A 6,829-nucleotide genomic window follows, 5' to 3' on the forward strand; every position below is an offset into this window, starting at 1 on the left:
TTATGTTGACTCCTGCACCGAGAACTTCCCTGTACATTTTGTACTTGGCAAAAAAAAAAAGGTTCTGATTCAGATTCTATTTCTGTCTCTCTGCTGCAGTTTGATGTTTGGTTCAGAAGACGGTTAGTGTTGCTGTTCTGTCGAAAGCACACAGCGTAATTAATGTGAATAATTAGCCATCCAGGCAGATTCAATTACTCATTAGAGGAAACGATTCAATTCCTACCGACTCTCATCTCCAGCTCTGTGCGCCAGGTCCAACGGTGTAGTGATTATTAGGAGAAATGCAGAGTAGATACTTTCATAGGAAAGTTTAACCTCTTAAACTTCTTTGTATGTCCACATAAAAGGGGTTATTATGCAGTAACTCCATAGAAAACTTCACAATGTCCTAAAAACATTGATCACAAACAACTAAACCTGCTCTGTCTTTACAGTATGACCTTTACTATGCCACAGTAAATATCATTTCATGTCGTTAAACATTAAGTCGTTAGATTGAGAAAAGAAAGTCTGGACCTACTGAGTTAAAAAAAAGGAATTATTTTCAAAGTTTCTCCATAATTCAGTGTTTGAGATGTAAACAGAGTGATTCAGAGTGGTTTGGTGTGAAATGGTTGATTGTAGAGACTCTTTTCTTTACAGTGGTGGTGATACGAACCAGGGGTCACCATGACTACAACACAAATATAGACATTTTATTTACTATCCAAAACCACCAGTGGACCTACACGAGTCTTTTATATGGAATGTAGATGGTAAAATAGTGGTAAACCGGAAAAACAATCTGTTTTCTTTTGGACTATTTTGCCACATAATGCCCTGCATGTATCTCTCCACAATGAATTGATTTTAAAAATAACTTTTACAACATAAATTTCTCAAAACTATCATAAAACAATGTTTCAGGAATCGTGTAATAACTTTCTGTGAGGGAGCTTTTAGAGGTGGACGTCTGGTTCCTATCACCACCACTGTGAACAGTTCTGACTCGGTAAGTTTCTCTAGAACAGAGCGTTTCACACCAAACCACTCTGAATGACTCTGTTTACGTCTTAACCTTTTAATTATGGAGAAATTTTAAAGAATCACTCAAATTTTCTTTTCAGGTTGAGGTTGGGTTGGTGGAGCCTTTACAGACACACTCATACAGAGGACTATAAACACACACACACACACACACACACACGCTCATCTCCACAGTGATGCGGTGGGTTGACAGCAATTCCTCGGCTTCATCCAGGGCTCGGCTAAATCTGCTATACAGCGTGACTCCTGCAGAAAAGTTCACTGCAGGGAGGACAGTGAAAAAAGTCACACATCCTCTTACTGTCAAAATATTGAATGTGCAGCAATCTTTCACACTGCCTCAGCCAAACACGGGCTTCCCACCATTATTTCTTTAACCCTTCGAGTATTTTAAATAGATAGAGGCCCAAACCAGAGTGAAATAAGACACAAAGCTTCTCTAACTCCTTAACTACTGCTAACCAGGGAAAGAAAGAGAGCATCAACACAAATGGCCTCAAACTTCCCAGCTGCCAGCAGTGTGCACGGCTTACAACACCCACAAATGAAGAAGTTATTTAAAACCCAGACAGGGCTGGACAAAACACAACAAGTCAAAAATGGTCAAGGAATCAGGTGGACTAATTACAATCAAAGAATTTAACAAGGTCTTCGCACAGTCAAGTCTGTATATAGCACTTTTTAGAACAGACATAATCATAAAGAAGGTTTACAGAAAATCTGAAGCCCCATTGAGCATCCCCAAGGGCAGATACTTTGAAAGTTTAACCCCTTAAGCTTCTTCATATGTCCATATACAAGGTGTTATTAGGCAGCAACTACATACAAAACACCCCAAACAATGTCTATTCCTAAAACATTGATCACAAAAAAAGCCTAAACTTGCTCTATTCATACACTTCTTACAGGCCTTTAATATGCCACGGTAAATATAATTTGAAATGAATAATGCACTCTGCATTTACATAATATGAAGTCAAATGATACACTATATGGACAGAAGTATTGAGACACCCCTCCTAATTATTGAGTTCAGGTGTTTCAGCCACACTTATTGCTAACGGGTGGATAAAATTAAGCTCAGAGCCTTTCAGTCTCATAGACAAACACTGGCAGTAGAGGGTCGTACTGATGAGCTCAGTGACTGTAAACATGGCACTGTCATGGGATGCTGCCACTGCCACAAGTCAGTTTGTGACATTTCTGTCCTGCTAGATCTGCCCCAGACAACTGTAAGTGCTATTATTGTGAAATGGAAGCATCGAGGAGCAACAACAGCTCAGCCACGAAGAGAGTGGGACCACCAAGTACTGAAGCGCACAGTGTCTATAACCTGTTAAGTCACTCACTAACGAGTTCCAAATCATCTCTGGAAGCAACATTAGCAAAAGAACTGCATAATAGGAGCTTCATGAAATGGGTTTCCATGGCCGAGCAGCTGCACACAAACCTAAGATTAAAATGCACAATGCCAAGCGTCGGATGGAGTGGTGTAAAGTGCCACCACTGAACTCTGCAGTGGAAACGTATTCTGTGGAGTGACGAATCAGCTTCTCTATCTGTCAGTCTGATGGATGAGTCTGGGTTTGGCGAATGCCAGGAGAACGTTACCTGCCTGACTGCACTGTGCCAGCTGTAAAGTTTGGTGGAGGAGGGATGATGATATGGGGCTGTTTTTCAGGGGTTGGTCTAGAACCCTTAGTTCCAGTGAAGGGAAATCTTAATGCTTCAGCACCAAGACATTTTTGGACAATTCTATGCTTCCAACTTTGTGGGAACAGTTTGGGGAAGAACCTTTTCTGTTCCAGCATGACTGAGCCCCAGTGCACAAAGCAGCTCCATAAAGGCCTGACTGGGTGAGTTTGGTGTGAAAGAACTTGACTGGCCCTCACAGATCCCTGACCTCAACCCCATCGAACACTTTTGGGATGAACTAGAACAGAGGTTGTGAGCCAGACCCTCTTGTCCAACATCAGTGTCTGACCTCACTAATGCTCTTCTGAAAGAATGAGCAAACATTCCCACAGACTCTCTCCAACATCTTGTAGAAGCTTCCCAGAAGAGTGGAAGCTGTTAGAGCTGCAAAGGGGGACCAACTCCATATTAATGCCTATGGATTTAGAATAAGACATCATAAAAGCTCCTTTGGGTGTAATATGTAGGTGTCTCAATACTTTAGTCCATAAAGTGTATTAGACATTAGAGTGAGAAACAAAAGTCTGGTCCTATTGAGTTTAAAAAGGAAGTCGATCAATTTTTCATGATTTCCAGTTACCATTTTGGAAATACAAGGTTTGGTTCTGACAGCAGTGATATATTGATTTTTCAATATATGTACCAAGTTTCTCCATAATTCAGTGGTTGAGATGTAAACAGAGTCATTCAGAGTGGTTTGGTGTGAAATGGTTGATTGTAGAGACTCAGATGTCTTTACTGCAGTGGTGATAGGAACCAGGGGTCACCATGACTACAACACACCTGTAGCCATTTTATTTACTATCCAAAACCACCAGTGGACCTACATGAGTCTAAAACAGAAGTCAAATACTTAAAGGGTGAAAGTTTCAGGTGAACTAATAACTATCAGAGAATTAAAGGGACACTCTGGCCAAAACAAACAATTTAACAAGGTCTCTGCACAGTCAAGTTTCAAACAGAGCATGGAGGCCCACACTCAGCAATTACATATGCAAAAGATTATAACTGCTTAAATCTTTTTATTTCACGCCATAAAATAAAAAAGGTTTCAGCAGTTATAATCTCTTGCTTATTTAATTGCTGAGTGCAGGCTCTTGTGCTCTATTTGAATGTTATATTTTGGAGAGCAAGTGCACCATTAAGCACATAAAAAGCGTGAGGTGGAAGTCCTTATACGACAGACGTCACAAAGCAGCTTCACAGAAAATCCGGGTCCAAGTCCCATTTAGCATTGCAGGAGGAAGAAACCTTGAGAGGAATCAAGATTTAAAAGTGGAACCCATCCTCCTGTGGTCCACACTGGATAGCAAAACAATAACACAACAAAAGCAATATGAACAAAGACATTCTGGACTCAAAGGAGAATAAAGCTTTAGTACTTTAGTTTATTTTACAGCATATTGCCTGATATTTTGTCTGGAATATATTTTATCCAAGACAGATGGTCTAATCGCATTTCAGAGGAAAGCAAATGTAATGTTAAGAGTCATTGCCAAGAATTATTATAAAATGACAGCCTAAAATATTCTCACCAGACCATCAAACCGATGATCTTCTGCGTTTACCACAACTCATTTAGTGCGTTTACATGCACTCAATAGTCTGATCATAATCAGATTACTGCAGTTACCTGATTATTCAAATGGTCATGGAAACAGCACACTCTGATTTCTTAGATCAGAGTGAGGTCTAGAAGTCTGGTTAAGAAGTCCCATAAAAAGAGCTGGATTATAGCTCAGTAATCAGATTTCTTTCGGATTTCTCAGTCTGCACACGTGCGAAAACACACGCTGGTACTGGAAATAAGTGAGCAGCGTTGCTGTGAGATGCAGCAAAACACTTTTGGAGTGACACTGAAACCAAATACATCCTTGATTAAAAGGAAGGGTTTAAATATTCTTCATCTTCTAGATGATGTATGTTCATATTTTCAGGTAAAGTTGCACAATGTTTTAAAAAAAGCCGCAGCATGAAGTTCGAGTTTTATGTTATGTTTATTCTTCTGTGAGCTTATTGGCTGGTTGCAATGGAGAAATCTGATCTCTGTCTGAATCATGGAAACCCGGAGTTTCCCCATTATCTGATTACTCAAGAGCATGTAAACATGTCGATCAGATTACTGACAGAATCAGATTTTTCGGATTATTCAGTGCATGTAAACGCATTCATTAACCACTTTGAAAGAATATGAGAGGTTCTTTTAAAGGGATTTGACTTTTCAACATCACTGCATGTTTCAACAGTTACGATGTGAACAGAGTCATTCAGAGTGGTTTGGTGTGAAATGATCTATTCTAGAGAAACTTACAGAGTCGGAATTGTTCACAGTGCTGGTGATAGGAACCAGGCATCGACTCTCTGTCAAGCTCTCTAACCAAAAGTTATTACATGAAATGGTTATGAATTCACTGCCTGATGTCTGAGACTGACGTGATGTGAGTTTTGAGAAAGTTCTGGCCTACATGTACTTTTAAATCTAGAGGTACATACCCGGTGCTGTAAGACAAAATAGCCCCAAAAGAACCTATTTTTTCAGGTTTTCCACTATTTTATTATCATCAATATTCCATATCAAGCTCAGAAGACTCGTGTAGGTTCACTGGTGGTTTTGGACAGTGAATAAAATGGCTATATTTGTGTTGTAGAAATGGAAACCCCTGGTTCCCACCACTGTAAAAAAAATCCTAATTTCTAGTCTATCAGAGGTTTCCAGAGCTCAGCAGCCAGAAGTTCAGCTTTGGATTTTTTTTTACGTTTTTTTCTGATAAAAGCTGCAGTTTTTGATATATTCTTCACCCTGGAGGGGATCAGGTCCCCACAAAGAGTTAAATACATACCCACACACATTCTCTCTCTATATATTTCACATGTTCCCACACCATGACGCTCTGACATGTTTAACTTGTTTTTTATGTAAATCCCTGTCATTGCGTGCGAGTGCTCTCAGATAAAACACTCTGCCTCAGTGAGATCAGCTCGGATGCAAAGAACAGTAAAGACATGTAGAACTAAGCTAATACTGTAAACGCCTCCAAACTAAACAGTGTCACAAGAGAATAGCATGAAAACGCTTTCATTCTCCATCCACAATATGGTACAATATCTTGTGAATATTGCATATTTCCCATAATATTGTTCTACATAGTTCCACAATTAAGGGAACAGTGTTTGTTCACTATAATTGTGTTGTACAGTGCTCCAGTGTAGGGAATAGGGATTAGGGGACCATTTCTGTTCACTATAATCATGTTCTGTAGTGCTCCAGTGTAGGGAATAGTGATTAGGGGACCATTTCTGTTCACTATAATCGTGTTCTGTAGTGCTCCAGTGTAGAGAATAGTGATTATGGACCATTTCTGTTCACTATAATTGTGTTCTAAAGTGTTCCATTGTAGGGAACAGTGATTAGAGGACCATTTTTCTTCACTATAATCATGTTTTATAGCGCTCCAGTGTAGTGAATAGTGATTAGGGGACCATTTCTGTTCACTATAATCGTGTTCTATAGTGCTCCAGTGTAGGGAATAGTGATTAGAAGTCCATTTCTGTTCACTATAATTGTGTTCTATAGTGCTCCAGTGTAGGGAATAGTGATTAGAAGACCATTTCGAATCACTACAATAGTGTTATGTATAGTAGTTCACTGTAGGGAATGGTGATTATGGACCATTATTGTTCACTACAATAGTGCTCTTTAGTGCTTCAGGGTAGGCAATAGTGGTTATGGACCATTTCTGGTTACTATGATTGTGTTCTATAGTGCTCCAGTGTAGGGAATAGTGATTAGGAAACCATTTCAGTTCACTATAATCGTGTTCTACAGTGCTCCAGTGCAGGGAATAGTGATTATAAGACCATTTCTGTTCACTATAATATTGTTCTATATAGTGCTCCAGTGTAGGGAATAGTGATTATGGACAATGTTTGTTCACTATAATTGTGTTTTATATACTCTCCATTGTAGGAAATAATGATTATAGACCATTTCTATTCACTATAATTGTGTTAGATTTTGCTCCAATGTAGGGAATAGTGATAAGAAGACCATTTCTGTTCACTATAATTGTGTTCTATAGTGCTCCAGTGTAGGGAGTAGTGATTA

Source organism: Colossoma macropomum, unplaced genomic scaffold (assembly GCF_904425465.1).
Source record: "Colossoma macropomum unplaced genomic scaffold, Colossoma_macropomum, whole genome shotgun sequence".
NCBI classification, from domain to species: domain Eukaryota; kingdom Metazoa; phylum Chordata; class Actinopteri; order Characiformes; family Serrasalmidae; genus Colossoma; species Colossoma macropomum.